Source organism: Arachis duranensis, chromosome 10 (assembly GCF_000817695.3).
Source record: "Arachis duranensis cultivar V14167 chromosome 10, aradu.V14167.gnm2.J7QH, whole genome shotgun sequence".
Classification (NCBI taxonomy): domain Eukaryota; kingdom Viridiplantae; phylum Streptophyta; class Magnoliopsida; order Fabales; family Fabaceae; genus Arachis; species Arachis duranensis.
This window is the reverse complement of record NC_029781.3, coordinates 89721588-89738806: the sequence shown is the minus strand read 5'-3', so window position 1 is coordinate 89738806 and position 17219 is coordinate 89721588.

Below are 17219 nucleotides of genomic sequence, written 5' to 3'. Positions count from 1 at the left end.
TAAGAATGCACGGCTCAAATTCAAGAGGCAAAGAAGAAAAATATTGAAAAAGAAGATTGAAGGTATGGTTTCATGTCTGAGTTGGTCACTGCTTCTACCCTCTCTCTTCTCTATGAACGTCGCTACTACATCTTATTTTGGGATAAGAAAAAACCATGTTGAAGCAAGTTTAAAACACTGGAAGCTTTATTCCTCTATTAAAGGGATGAACGGCCAAGGATTGGAGCAAGGAGTGAGAGTACAATGTTTGGATTCCCATAGCTCACTGAGCTGTTTATTCTTCTCCTTCATGGTTTTCATTGAGTATCTCTTTTTCTCAATTTAGTCTTTCTGTGTTTCAATGGTAAAAGGCAAATTCGTGAGGCTTGTATGTAAAAGCCATTGAGTGAAAAAAGGCAGAGAGTTAGACTTGGAGAAAAAGTCTAAGTTTATTTCAGAATTTTTTTGTAGGTTTTTCTATTTTGTTGTCATGATCCTGAGAGAATTTTCTTGCAAGTTGGGTTAGCACTTTGTTGTTGAAAGTTAAAAATTGAACTTGTCCCAAATAGGATTGGGTAGATCCTAGGGAGAATTGGTGTATGTAATTCTGTTGAAAGATAGTGAAATTCTGTTACTGTTATGATGAAGATTGGATGCAGGCTATATTGCACTGAGCAACTGAACAAGGATACATCTGTGTGTTATTTTCTATTCTCTTCTCTGTTTTTGGTTATGCTGTATAGGAAATAAAAATAAAGTATCTCTTAATTCCTCTACTCAATAACATTTCACTATAATACATCTTGCAAGAACCTCTGTTCTGGCTCCTATCACGTTCGGATACAAAACTAAAATCTCTCTTGTTTTCAACTTACAGCATATCTACAGAACTCAAGGTTAAAAGCAAAATTAAAAGAAGCCCAAGATTCAACCCCCTCTTTTAGCCACTGATAACCATCAAATATAATAAAAAATTTATTAAATATATGTTTTCTATACATTGTAATTGATCAATGATTAATTTTTAGTATATATAGCATGACATGATTCTTTTAATATATCTCAACAGAAAAATAGTTAACAACTAAAATGATACGAATTTGTATCGAGAAATAGAGAATTAGTTATAAATTTAGAAAAAATAGAATAAAAATTCTTAGGAATAGAGCCAAAGAGAGAAAGTAGAGTCTTCAATTACATCATGCATATTCATACTATTACATCATATTTTTATTTATAGTATAATTCTCTAATTGGGTTATGGGCTCAATATTAATCTTATCATTATCCTACCCTTCAAAATAACCTTGTCTTCAAGGTTGTGAGAAAATATAATTCCTAAGAAAATTTGGAAAAACTAATTACAATTAATAAAAGAAAATGAGCAATTTCAAAATAATGTTTTCTATACTACTGCTGGAAAAAAATTACCACCAAGATCCTATTTTTTAAAAAAATTAAATTTATTAACTGATCACAATAATACTTTTTAAAAGTTCGTCCAATACTTAGCCCATTCTTCAGGAGTTGAATTTTGGCTGAACACCCATAAGAGAGGCCCAACCTGTGAAGAGGGAGCAGTACCCTCCCTCTCACTTTTGTTGCTGGTGTTGGAAAAGAGACGGAAAGAACCAGCCGCCACAGCTCCAACCAGGGACGGACACATGAGGAGAGGGGGCAAGTGAGGGCCTTAGCCCCAAATTTTAAAAAAAATAGTAGTAAAAACTAAGAAGTCCACTCCAACCCAAATAAAATATAATGTTCTTTAAAAATTTTTAAATTCCTAAAGACTACATTCTTTTTTTGCATGTTCCTTATTCCTTGACTCATTGACTGTCCGTATGCTTTTGAAGTCATAGTCTCACTGTCACTGAAGTCTTCAATCATATCAATTAAGGTAAAGGTACTCATCCTACTTTTTACGTCTCTTATATAATTGTATAAAATTATTAATTAACAAAGAACATTTTTTATTATGAAATAATACAATTTCGTTTCTTTGTGCTCAGATGGACAAATGGCTTACCCATCTTTAGGATTCATTCTCTCTTTTTTTTATTTCTTTTTTTTAGTGAAATTGATAGTGACTTAGTGAAAAAAATATTATTATTGATGTTTAATTAATAAAAAATACTTAGACTTTGTTTATTTATGTGAGTATATAATTATTTGAGTTTTTTTTTCAGGTAAAAAGAAATAGAATATTTTATGATGAGAAAATAAAGTAAAATTGATGCAATTTTTAAAAGAAAAATTATTGATAATGTTGGAGTTCAAACAAGTCAACCATCTAATCTTATTTCACAAGAAGTTCAAGTAAGTGAGTTCTCTAATCTTATTCAAAATACACATCAACATAAAGTTAAAGTTTCAAGTTTAGAAAAAGATGTTGATATCTCTTTACTAGAAAGGGATCCAGGAAAGCGACGTCTAATTTGACAGTACAATGTCAATGAACGTGATAAGATTTCTAGAGCATACGTAATAACTAGGCCATACCAATCAATAAATATTAGCTATCCAGCTTCTGGTAATAACAATCACCGTCGATATTTTCAATCTTCTTGATTTAAGAAATTTTCAAGTTGGTTAGAATATTCACCAGAAAAAGATGCTGCTTATTGTTTGCCTTTCTACTTGTTTGGTAAATATTATGGTGCCTACAATGATGGAAAGAAATGCATTTTCAGAGTTAGGATTTAGTAAACAATGAGGTGAATTGTGTATTTATATGTCACGAGGGTTCTATTCCTAATTCTCCCCATAATTTATGTGTGAAATCTTATGATGATTTAATGGCTCAATCTAAATATATAAACAAAGTTCTTGATAGGCATAATGATGAAACTATTGCAAATAACTGTTTAAGGTTGAAGACATCTATTGATGCTATTCGATGGCTTGCATTTCAAGCATGTGCATTTAGAGGCGACAATGAAAGTCCTGAATCTTTGAATAGGGGAATTTTATTGAGTTAATTAAGCTTTTAGCTTCCTGTAATCAGAATGTTAATAATGTTGTCCTTGAAAATGCTCCTGAAAATGCTCAATGTATATCTTCCAGTGCTCAAAAAGATATATTGCATATATTGGCTAGAAAAGTGTGTGTAACAATTTGAGAAGAAATTGGTGATTCTAAATTTTGTATAATTATTGATAAAGTAAGAGATGAGTCAAAGCGAGAACAATATTTGTCTGTGGTTTTGAGATTTGTAGACAAGCACGGTTGTGTTCAAGAAAGATTTTTTGATCTTATACATGTTCTTTATATGTGTTCTTTGACATTGAAAATAGAAATTTCATCAATTCTTTCTCGTCATAATCTTGATGTTCAAAATCTTAGGTGACAAGGATATGATGGAGCTAGTAATATGCATGGTGAATGGAATGGATTGCAACCTCTATTTTTGAAAGATTTCCCTTTTACTTATTATATTCATTGTCTTGCTCATCGATTACAATTAGCACTTGTTTCTACAGTCAAAGAAGTTTGCTATGTTCATTATTCTTTTCAAAACTTACACTAATTGTGAATGTTGTGAGTGTTTCTCCTAAATGTCATGATCAGTTAAGGGTTGCTCAAGCAAATAATGTTGCAAACTTAATTGCCAATGATCAAATTGTGACAGGCAGTGGACTTAATCAAATTAGTACTTTGCAAATAGTTGGAGATACTAGATGGGGTCTCATTGTTTGATGCTACTTGTGAAGTTCTTGAAAAAAACACTGAAGAAGGTAATTTCTCTACTCATGGTGATGCTAGTGCAGTTTATAATGCTATCTGACGTTAGGATTTTTGCTAGTAAAAAAATTTGTAAAAATATAGTCGCGTTGTGAGTATAGATTCTAAACCAACAGAAAATTCCTTCGTACAAACGTTTTGGTTGTCACAAGTAACAAAACCCAATAAATTTATAAACCGAAGTATTCAAACCTCGAGTCATCTTCTCAAGGAATTGCAAGGAAGTATGATTTATTATTGGTTATGGAAAAATAGTATTTGGGTTTGAAAAAGGGTTTTAAGCAAGAGAAATAGATTGCAAGAATTAATAAATTAATTACTAATAAAACTCTTGGCAATGTATGAAAACTGGAAGTCCTATCCAGTTGTCCTTATCAATTGTGATGAGAATTGGATTTTTCTCCCACTTAGTTAACCTTTACTAAAGCAAAGGAAAGTCAAGTGGACTAATTAGTTTGATCTTCAAGTCCTAGTCAATCCCTGGGGAAGACTAGTTTTAGAGTGATCTAGATCAATTAGAATCTGCCAATTTCAACCACTGCTGAGTTCGACAACTCAAGAGTTACCAATTAATCAACCAAAGCCAAAAGGGAATAAAATCTACTTGAATGAAAATAATTTGGATAGAGCCCAAGCATCAATAACACATAAGTCTAAAGTACCTCAATTGCATTAATAAAATAAAATCAATCCAAATATGAAGAGTCATAAGCCAAATAAGCAACATCAATAATCAACAATTAAGAGAAGTCGAAATAAAAAGATATTGAACATGATAGAAAGATGAGATAAAAATATTCCTAAGTTCTAAAAATCCTAATCCTAATCCTAAGAGAGAGGAGGGAACCTCTCTCACTAAAAACTACATCTAAATCCTAAAAAGTGTGTATTATTTTTCTCCCCCCATGAATGGGTGGATTCTTCCATTTGTAATCCTTCAATCTGTGTTCTCTGGGTTTGTATCTGGGCCAAAAAGGCCCAGAAATCGCTGAGGACAACTTCTACAAATTCTGCAGATCGCGCACGTCACGTGTCCGTGTGCGTCACGCGGTCGCGTCATCTGGAGTGTTGCCCCTCCACGCGGTTGCGTCAGTCATACGGCCGCGTCAGTTGTATTTCGCGAGTCACGCGTTCGCCTTATTTATGCGCTTGCGTCGATCCCTTTTTGTGTAAACCATGCGGACGCGTCACTGCCAGTTTCTTCAAAAACTCCATTTTATGCTTTCCTTCCATTTTTGTATGTCTCCTTTCCATCCTTTAGATCATTCCTGCCTTGGAAGATCTGAAAATACTTAACACACAAATCACGGCATCGAATGACAATACAAGGTAATTAAAATTAATATTTTTAAAGCCTAGGAAACATTTTTTCACATACATCACATAATAAGAAGGGAAAGCAAAACCATGCAATTTCACATGCATAAGTGGGTGAAGGATTGAATAAATCACTTAAATTCAGTACAAAATATGTCATAAAATATGGGTTTATCAACCTCCTCACACTTAAACAATATCATGTCCTCATGCTAAATCCAAGAGAAAAGAGTGAAGGTGAAATAGTGGGATCTCATGCAATGCAATCTATCCTAGATACAACTATCTAAATGAGTCATGCAAATATAGTTATTATTCACCTATATATAAAGCTCTACATGTAGTTAAATTAATTCACATTCTCAAGGAATCGTATACGCATAGCCAACCTTAGATAATATAAAATATTTTTCAAACTTGCAAGACAATTAGCAATAGAGGTAGAGATGTATGGTGATGAGCTATTGAACCCTCATTGGATTTTGTGTTTATTCTCTAGTCACTCAGTATTTATTGGGTTAATCACTCTATTCTTCTTTTTATCCTTACTTTCGATAACTTTGTTCTTCATCTAACCAATCAACAATCATAGAATATAGGCATACAAAAATCGTGAGGTCTTTAATTAAGGTTGTAATGGGGCCAAGGTAAAGGTAAGGGTATATGTATAAGGCTAAGTGAGCTAATTAAGTGAATCCTTGATTAGTATAAGATCTCACCTAACATACATATTTTGCAGAGCAAAGCTTCTTTACCTATTTTCCCATATTTTTCCCACTTTTTATATTACATGCTCATATTTTAATTTTTATTTATTTTTATCCCATGTGCATCGCTTTTTTGCATTTGGGGAAATTAATTTTTTTTTTGTTTATCCCCTTATTGAAATAATGCACATGGTAATTTAATTATTTTGATTTCACATGAGCATGCTTCCCAAATTTTTACATAACTTGTTCAATTTAATTTCCTACTTTTTCTATCATCCTATGTTCCCGTAAAATTCCCCACACTTAAATTATACACAATTTCTATCTTAAGCTAACCAAGGATTCAACTTGGGATTTTTATTTTGTTTTTCTGCTTAAGGCTAGTAATGTGGTTGTAAAACAGAAGGGAATTAAAAAGCTCAAGGGGGCTAACAAGGATGGCATAAAAAGGTAGGCTCTATTTGGGATAAGTGAGTTGATAATCAAACATGGCCTCAATCCTATCTTGGTATGTATCTATATTCTATAATTGGACATATAGATTAAAACAAAGTAAAGAACACCAGAATAAATAAGAAGGGTGGAACACACAGGAATAAAATACTATGGTTTAAATGTAACCATGCAATTAAGCTCAAAACTCACAGGCTGTGTGTTTTCAAGCTCATAAATCATATATCAGTTATGTATGTCATGCAAGTAGAAATTAAGAGTTTCTATTATTCTCAATGTAAAATATATTGGATGGCTTTAAAGTTGTAGTGTTCCTCCTTGATAAAATGTTGTTAACTAACTAACATGTAATGCTATATATACAAGGTGTGGATTGTTTTTATTCTGTTAAAGTCTCTAGCTTACTTCCTTTTTCTTTTCAATCTAAGCTAAACTATCATATGCTAAAAAGGGTAAACTATACTAATTAATCCACTTAATAAATAACTAGTAAACTAAGGTGCAAATCAAGCTAAAATATCCAAGATGTATACATATAGCTCAAAGTGCATAATGCAAAAAGTACAATAAAAAAGAAAAAAGAGAAAAATGTGCAAAAATACAGAAAATGGACAAAATAAGAAAAGAGTTTGTAGTGGTTTACCAAAATAAATAGATGCCAGAGATGGCAACCTTTCCACACTTAAATAATAGCATCATCCTCGATGCTCACTCAAGCATGGTGTGACGAAGTGTCATCTCCGGAAGGATGGGCTGCTGGTGTCTCGATGGTAGGCTGAGGATCTGCAGTCGCTGAGAGGATCGGAGGAGTGGTCTGATGCAGAGGGGGCTCTGTCCGCAGAGGAACCTCCGGATCTGCAGTTTGTAGCTGGTGGTGCTCCTCATGATGTGGTGCAGTGTGGCCAGGATCTTTCTGCTCAGCTTGGGTAGGTGCCTCCTCCTCGTGATCGCTCATCTCCTCCTCAGATGTGTCGGAGGGAGTGTCGGGTTCGGAGGGAATGTCACCACCAAAGCGGATCATCAGCTTGAGGTGCTCATAGCGTCACTTGTGGCGCTCAGACCTCTCAAAAAGTCGCCTGGTGCGACGGTCAGATCGCTCAAATTGCTGCTGGTGATGGCACTCCATCTGATCTAGGCGGTCAAATAGGCAGTGCACCAAACGGTAGACGGGCTCAGGAGCAGGTGGGGGCGCAGTGGGTGGTGTTGGGCCAGTGGAGGCAGAAGGGGTAGCTGAAGATGTGGCTGCCTCAATAGTGTTAGTGAGAAATGGAGGGCGGTAGCCGAAAGCCAGGAACTTCCGACTATGCGGGATGATCTTTTGGCACTCTGCTGCGGGGGGCCTTTCACCAACAGCCTCCCAAGGGACCTCAGCTCGGCGACCCAACTAAGTAATCAAATAAGGAAAAGAGAGGGTGCCTCTAATATGGACCCTGGCCATGTAATGCCGGATGAAGCGAGGTAGATAAAGGTCCTTGCCCGTCATCACACACCAGATGAGGGTAATTATGGCAGCTGGCACCTCCGTCTCATGAGTACTCGGCATCACATAGTTGCTCAGAATCTGTTGCCATAGCCGAGCCTCGTCATTCAGATATATAAGCCTGATTCCTTTGGGTACCAATGTGCTAGTTCCCATGACCCAAGGAACAGTAGGATCAAGAGTGATATCCTTCTTTACTGCATCCCAATCAAACCTCATAAATCTCATATCTTCCTCAGCTTTTTGGTAACCATCTTGTTGATCTGATTTAGGTGAAAGATGGAGGATTTCTTCAATTGCTTCCTCAGTAACCAGAATCTGTTTGCCTCTAAGCTGTACTGCATCCAGGGAAGAGAGAAAGTAGTTACAGTAGAATTCTCTAACCCAGGATGAGTTGACCTCAGTTAGGTTCCTTTCCAGGAAGAACCAGCCTCTCTGTTTGATCTATTATGAGGTGTACTGCTGGAGTTCTTCTGGAATTTTGAAGGTCCTTTCCATGTGTAGGTTCCTGGCGGTGGCAAAAGTTGGGTATTTCAGCTCACAGTATTTGTTTGCAAATTTTACCGGGTCAGCTGAAGGTACCAACTGATCAGCCTTTTCCTGAGGGGTAAAGTTCTTCTCCCGCCAGGAATCATCATGTAAGATGCCAAGGATGGAACCAGAGGATTCTCCTCTTTTTCGTTTGCCAGTGGTGACTTTGCCCTTTCCCCTGCCTTGAGATTCAGACATCCTGAAAAGACAGAATTTCCAAGATATAATTGAGGAATAAAAGCAGGAAAACAAGTATGCAAATAACAAGATAAGCAGTAAGTGGTAAAGGATTAGTAAAAGAATGAAATGAGTTAAGGAAATGTATATTTTGGATTGTGTTGGAGTTTGAAAAGTTGAGATGAGAAATCACATTCCAAAATATGTTAGAAGTGGAAAGCTTGTTAATTAGGAAAAACAATTATCATTCCATGAGTGAAATTAATTTAAAGAAGTAGTGAAAAGGGAAAGTGTGAAGTTAGAAAGTTAAAAGTGGTTAAAATTGAAAAAGAGGTTAAAAAGCGAAAATCAGTAAGTTAGTAAAAAGGAAGTCAGAGTAAGTGGCATGATGATTGGTTTCCAAGTAACAAGAATTTCACAATTTGAAGCAACAGTCAACTCATATTCAAGCAGGAAAAACAGGGTATTGATGATGATTTAGATAGATATAGAAGTAGTGAAAAGGAAAATCAAACCATCAATAAATCAATTTATTAACCAGGAGATCAAAAGTAATAAGAATGTTGGCCCGTGCATTCAAGAATAGGTTTGGTATGCATGGAGCAGATCAAAAATGAGAAACGCCAAAACCAATACTTGAATGTAGAAGGAAAAGTAATTTACAGAAATTTGGGCAGCATTCTGGCTAAAATTAAATGTTCCCGGAAAATAAATAACAAGAATAAGTTCATATGAATTGAAATAAGGCTGCACAAATAGCAAAAATAAGAAAGAGAAGTGGAACAGCAGCATGCAACATGTAAGAGCAACATATGAACAGGATCAACATCATAGCAAGAATAAATTGCAGAATAGATAAACAGATAACAGGAACGGTGCAATTATCAGACCTAAATCCACTATCCAGATCCTAGCTACCTAACCACCTAGAATCCACTACAACATGCATATCTAACTAGCCTAATGATGAACATAAACAGAAAAATATGCAATTAACTAGGAATTGAAAGAAGAATGGCGTTCGGTGGAACCTAGTAGGCGTGGGAAAGAAAGTGGGGCAGAGAGATGGCTGGGGGATGGTGGTGGTGGCTGACGCGGTGGTTGAGGGCGGCGCGGTGGGCGTGGTGGTCGCGGAGGGGGGTTAAGAGTGGTGGAGGGGAGAAGAAGAAAGATAGGGAAAAGAGAGAAGGGGGCGTTGCGGTGGTGTCTGGGTGGTCGTCGGAGGTGCGGCGGCGAAGGGAAGAGAGAGAGGGGGTGGTTGTAGGGAAGAAGAAGAAGAAAGGGGTTGGGGGCGCGCGATGGGTAGGGTTCGCATCACAGGGGGGTTAATAATTTGCAATCCACGCGATCACGTGGGGCATGCGGTCGCGTGGCTGGTGGAGAATGGGGTTGACACGGATGCGTGGTTGACGCAATCGCGTGGGTTGGGTGTAAGATAGGTGACGCGGACGCGTGAAGCACGTGATCGCATCGCTGGAATTTGTGCTAGACGCACAATTCCAACGTCGTTTTAGCGCAACTCTCTGTTTGATATAGGGGGTCATAATATCCGCGCGATGCGATCGCGTCGCTCACGCTTTCACGTGGGATGAGTGTTGTGTAAGTGACGCGTTCGCATCAGAGACGCGCACGCGTGGGTGTTTTGTGCTAAATGCACACTAGCCGCACGATTCCAGCCCAACTTTCTGGGCGTTGGATCTTTACGCCGATATCCAGATCACGCGTTCGCGCGAGTGACGCGGACGCGTGGGAGGTATTTTCCGCAAATGACGTGATCGCGTGGGGTACGCGGTCGCGTGGAACAATTTTGAGCCAAAGGCATACTTCCAGCCTTGCTTCAGCATATCTCTCTGTTCACTTTCTTTTTTCTTTTATTGCACTTGTGACGCGGACGCGTCAGCGATGCTGTCGCGTTGCGTGCTCTCTCCTCTTTTTTTTTTATGCAGTATGCAGAATGCAAAATGCAGTGAATGTCATGCAAAAACTTCAGGTTCAAACAAAATTCAAAAACAGAGCAAAACAAAGGGGGAACGATCATACCATGGTGGGTTGTCTCCCACCTAGCACTTTTAGTTAAAGTCCTTAAGTTGGACATTTGATGAGCTTCCTGCTATGGTGGCTTGTGCTTGAATTCGTCCAGAAATCTCCACCAGTGTTTGGAATGCCAGCATCCTCCGGGGTCCCAAACAAGGCATGCAAAGCCCTTAGGTGAGTTCCAATAGGCTTTAAGGCTCCCGGGGTGTTAAATGTCAGAACAGACTCCAGGATCCCAAACTTTTCTTCTACACCCGTCTTTTTCTTGATCTACATTTTTTCAGTTGGATGGTGAGTAGTCTGAATTCTCAATGCAGTGACCAAACAGCTTTCGAGATCCTTTTAATTGAGCTTGACACCAATCCTTGCACCTCAAATTGAAGTGTGGAACCTCAGTGAATCTTGCATACCAGCTCTGAGTGCGAGTCATTTCCCGTTTGCTTTTAAAGCCGCAAAGATCTCTAAGCTGGGCATCTGTATCAAGCAAACCATATTCAAGTGGAAAAGTAAAGATGAAAGTCAAAGATTTTACCCACTTGAAGTTCGTATTGGGTGGTAATGGTCGTGGGATAGGTGTTTCCGGTGGTTCTGCAAGCTCTACTCCCTTGTGGTCTTCTGTGAATTCCTCCACTTCTTGGCAAATTTCTTCCACTTCAACCATGTCTTGATCAAGGTCACCGATATCTTCTTCATCACTCGAGTCATAATTGAGAGGTTGAGAGAAGTCGACCTCTGCATCATCTTCGTATTCACTTGGGGAAGATTCTTCTGTCTCAAAGAATTCACTTGCGGATGCAAGAGCATTACTAGGAGAACTTGAGTGGTGACTATCATCATCAAGAAAACTTGAGTCTTGGGTCATTTCGTCCAGTTCCTCATAAGATACCTGCCTTGGGGATTGTGCACTATCCTCCTTAGCATTAATTGTAACGTCCTTGACGGAATTCTCCACAACTCTGGCTTCTTGCGGAGGTACAACATCTCCTAAGTCTTCAACCAACTCTTCTTCTTCTACAATGACAGCATCCTCTACTTGTTCCAGTACGAAATTATGCTCAATGCTGTCCACTGGAGCATCTTATGTCTTCTTCACAATACATTCTTCATTAGATTCTCCACATGAAGCCATGGGAGTCTGTTGAGTGTCCGAACGTCTGGAAGATAATTGATTTATCACTTGCTCCAATTGATGAAAGGTTGCATTGAACTGGTTTACTGATTCTTCAAAACGAACCTATGATTCTTGGCTTGATGGATATGGACATGGTGTGTAGGAGAGTGGTGGTCTTTGGGAGTAATTGGATTGGCGTTGGGGCGGATAAGGATCATATGGTGGCGAATGGTGAAAAGAAGCTTGTGAGTATGGTGGGTTGAGGTTGTGTTGAAAGGATGGTCTCTGAGCATAGGGTGGGGCTTGATGGTAGCTACAAGGCGGTCCACCATATCTATCAGCTTGGTATGCATTGTAGAATGGTCTCTGTCCATGATATCTAAGAGGGTGTTGTTGCCTAAAGGGGTGATCAGATCCTCTTGGCTCCATCCATCTTTGATTGCTTAGACCGTGATGCATAGTCCTGTTATGGCTTCCATTCCTTTCAACAAAATTAGAACCAAACTCAAAGCGAGAGGGGTGAGAGTTCATAATAGCTATCAGAAATAAGAGGGAAGAGAGAAAACAAATAAACAAGTAAAAGAAAAATATATATATATATACTTTTTTGAAAAATATTTACAATAACCAATAATAAGGCACACGTTTGCAATTCCCCAGCAACGGCACCATTTTGACGTTCGGATTTTTGCTAGTAAAGAATTTTGTAAAAATATAGTCGCGTTGTGAGTATAGATTCTAAACCAACAGAAAATCCCTTCGTACAAACGTTTTGGTTGTCACAAGTAACAAAACCCAAGAAATTTATAAACCGAAGTATTCAAACTTCGGGTCGTCTTCTTAAGAAATTGTAGGGAAGTATGATTTATTATTGGTTATGGAAAAACAGTATTTAGGTTTGAAAAAGGGTTTTAAGCAAGAGAAATAGATTGCAAGAATTAATAAATTAATTACTAATAAAACTCTTGGCAATGTATGAAAACTGGAAGTCCTATCCAGTTGTCCTTATCAATTGTGATGAGAATTGGATTTTTCTCCCACTTAGTTAACCTTTACTAAAGCAAAGAAAAGTCAAGTGGACTCATTAGTTTGATCCTCAAGTCCTAGTCAATCCCTGGGAGAAGACTAGTTTTAGAGCGATCTAGATCAATTAGAATCTGTCAATTTTAACCACTGCTGAGTTCGACAACTCAAGAGTTACCAATTAATCAACCAAAGCCAAAAGAGAATAAAATCTACTTGAATGAAAATAATTTGGATAGAGCCCAAGCATCAATAACACATAAGTCTAAAGTACCTCAATTGCATTAATAAAATAAAATCAATCCAAATATGAAGAGTCATAACCCAAATAAGCAACATCAATAATCAACAATTAAGAGAAGTCGAAATAAAAAGATATTGAACCTGATAGAAAGATGAGATAAAAATATTCCTAAGTTCTAAAAATCCTAATCCTAATCCTAAGAGAGAGGAGGGAACCTATCTCACTAAAAACTACATCTAAATCCTAAAAAGTGTGTATTTTTTTCTCCCCCCATGAATGGGTGGATTCTTCCATTATAATCATTCAATCTGTGTTCTCTGGGTTTGTATCTGGGCCAAAAAGGCCCAGAAATCGCTGAAGACAACTTCTGCAAATTCTACAGATCGCGCACGTCACGCGGTCGCGTCATCTGGAGTGTTGTCCTTCCACGCGGTTGCGTCAGTCATGCGCCCGCGTCAGTTGTATTTCACGAGTCACGCGCTCGCCTCATCTATGCGCTCGCGTCGATCCCTTTTTGTGCGAACCACACGTCCGCGTCGTCCATGCGGACGCGTCACTGCCAGTTTCTTCAAAAACTCCATTTTATGCTTTCCTTCCATTTTTGTATGTCTCCTTTCCATCCTTTAGATCATTCCTGTCTTAGAAGATCTGAAAATACTTAACACACAAATCACGGCATCGAATGGTAATACAAGGTAATTAAAATTAATATTTTTAAAGCCTAGGAAACATGTTTTTCACATACATCACATAATAAGAAGGGAAAGCAAAACCATGCAATTTCACATGCATAAGTGGGTGAAGGATTGAATAAATCACTTAAATTCAGCACAAAATATGTCATAAAATATGGGTTTATCACTATCACATCCTTTGAATTTGTCTTTATTTTGCATTTGATGAGAAATATTTTAGAAGTTAGTAATGATCTTTGTCAAACTTTGCAACGAAAAAATTAAGACATATTGAATGCTTTAACTCTGGTTTTTACTAATAAGACTTTAATCTAAAGAATGAAAAAATCAAGTTGGGAGACTTTCATAAAAGAAGTTATATTATGTTGTGGAAATATGAAGCTAAAGTTCCTGATATAAATGCATTGCATATTCCTAAAAGAGGTCGAACTTGCAAAATTATTGACCAAATTTCAATGGAGCATCGTTACCGTGTTAATTTATTTTTGGCTGTAATTAATATACATTGCAAGAGTTTAATGAAAGATTCAATGATAATATGGTGAAATTCTTACTTTAAGTTCAACTTTAGATCCCAGAGATAATTATAAGTTTTTTCAGTGTCAATAAAGCATGTAAATTAGTAGAACGATTTTATCCAGGTGACTTCAGTGACCAAGAGAAATTTCACATTAAAATGTAAGCTCAACATTATGAACTTGATGTTCCTAATCATATTGAATTAACTAACGTGTGCACAATTTCGAAGTTATGTCAAGAATTAACAAAGACAGGAAAGTCTTTAACATATCCTTTGATTGATCGTTTGATTTTCTTGTTATTAACTCTCTTTGTTTCAACTGCTACAATTGAGAGATCTTTTTCAACTATGAATATTGTAAAGAATAGACTTAGAAACAAAATGGAAGATGAATTTCTTACTAATTATCTTTTGATTTACATTGAGAAGAAGATTGCTGAAAGATCTAACACAGATTATATTACCGATGAATTTTATGATATGAAGAATCGACGTGTATCACTTCGTTAGTAAAAGTACACATATTTTTTTGTATTTTAAATATATATTTTCTATCGGTAGATTTTTGTAATGCATCTTACATTATAATTTATTTGCATATATATATTTTCAACGAGGATGAAGAAGAAAAGGGGGCGGAGGGAAAGTTTAATATTATATATGTTATTGACCCCATGATAACATTTCTGGATTTGTCCCTGGGTCCAACCCTCCCGTTGTCGGCAGTTGTGGACTTTCATGGAGGAACCATCATGCAGCTCTCGTCCCGCATTCTCTGTCTGCCTTCTCCCTTGTTCGTTGTGGCGTTCTCTCCGACACTTGCCGAAACTTTCGCTCGCCACTGCAAATCGTCGATGTGTCGTCCTACGCCTCGATCCCAAGGGAAGATAGCCACCTTGAGGGGCGGTGGCTTGGCCACTAATGGAGAGCTGCGCATGAACCAAACTCCACCGTTCATCACTGTTGCTCCTCCCTCCACCGTTGCCGATGTTGATCTGCCCTCTGCTGTCACGACTGGCCGCCTTCCCGTCGAGGAATCGCCGACCTCGGCATTGCTCCTGGCTTTGTCGTGATTGCAGAACCGCCTCCAATCTGGGTCACTGTCCTCAGTTATCGTCTCTGTCACTGCAAACTCAAACGTCGTTGCTAAAAACCCCTAGAGAAAAATGGGAAAGACGTTCTAATTTCTCTATTATTGTTGCAATCTGCTACTTTCTTTGTAATTGTTTATGAGAGTAAGTGATTTTTTAGATTTAGAGTTAATTTTGATTGCAGTTCTGAAATTGGATACTAAAACCCTGCTTGATATGAAATTGCTGTTGATTCATGTTGTTGTTGTTCTGGTTGGAATTCAAATTTGAAATTTGATTGGTCTTCATTGGCCAAAACTGTTGCTTCTTCTTCCTTTTTTGCATCGATTATATTTGAATTTAGACAAAATTTTTGTTGTTGTTGCTGGAATTGTCTTACTGCTTTGTAATTATAAATTGACGATGAGGACTGTTGAATTATTGCTGGAGTTGAATTTTTTGTTGATTTTGCTTCTTGTGATTGAAATTATGATTGATCTACAAATTTTGTTGAGTCTGCTAGTTGAAAATTAAAATTAAAATCTGATTTTGCTACCTCTTTTTGATGTTTTGAATTCAGTTTGAAAGCTGGATTTATTGTTGCTGCATCCACTAAGTCTACATCCTCGTAATCGGAACATGCTTTCCAAAATTGTAGAGTTGAAGTTGGATTTGGAGATGTAGATCACTACAAAAAAAAAGGCCTATGGTCACGGTAAAAAACCGTGACCATAGCCAGTGAAAAGGGTGACCATAGATCTATGGTCACGGTTTTGGACCTATAGTCACGGTTTTTTTACCGTGGCCTATTCTCTCGTGGCCATAGGTCTATGGTCACGGTTTTTTTATCTATGGTCACGGTTTCTATGGTCACGGTTTCAATTTTCAAAATCTGACACTTTAGGCCACGTTTTTTTACCGTGACCATAGGTTAATCTATGGCCACGGTGAAAACCGTGACCATAGCGAAAACCGTGACCATAGCCTTATCTATGGTCACGGTTTTCACTGTGACCATAGCCTCTATGGTCACCCCTCTTTAAAACTGTGACCATAGATAAGGCTATGGTCACGGTTTTCACCGTGGCCATAGCCGCTATGGTCACCCTTCTTTAAAACCGTGACCATAGTCTTATCTATGGTCACGGTTTCCATCGTGACCATAGACTCTATGGTCACCCCACCTAAAACCGTGACCATAGCCCTATCTATGGTCACGGTTTTCGCCGTGACCATAGCTTTTATGGTCACCCCTCCTCAAAACCGTGACCATAGCCTTATCTATGGCCACGGTTTTTTGCCGTGGCCATAGCCTCTATGGTCACCCCCCCAAAGACCGTGACTATAGCTTTTATCTATGGTCACCCCCCTTAAAACCGTGACCATAACCTTATTTATGGTCACAGTTTTTCACCGTGGCCATAGCCTCTATGGTCACGGTTTTCCAAAACGGTGACTATAGCCTGTTGTTGTTTATGAGATTCAATTTTTTTAAATTATAATCACATTCCAAAATGATAATAATCACAAAATAAATCTAAAAATAATAAATTCAACAAATCTAAATCATAAAAATTTCATTATAAGATAGATATGTTTAATTTTTAGGCTAAACAACACAAATCAAAATAGAGTGTAATTTTTTCAATTACATGTATCTCAAAAAGTACATAACACATCAAAATATTACATTTACATAACTAAGGTCATTTGTAAGACCCATCCCATGTGATATTTGTATGGAACATATTTTCTTTATCACATCATGTCTTCTTGCACGCAAAAAAAAATAAACATGTTAGAACAGAGCAAAAATGCTTTTAATGATGCAGTACATATGCAGCAAAAGAAGGGAAACACTCAAGAATTATTCACAATCATCATTCACTTCAAACAGCAGCTATTGCAAGAATGCTATTGATAGCTAACACTCAGAAATTCACTACTGCACAAATAATTCAGAATTTTTTCATTCCAGCAGCAACCTACACAAGAATAAGGCAGCAATAATACTATGCAGCAGCATCATATAAACCAGTTTAGCACAAAAATAAAACAATGAAACAGCAACATAGGATCAATAACAGTTTAAACCTAATCAACAGCACCAAGCAAACTAATTTAGCACAGGATA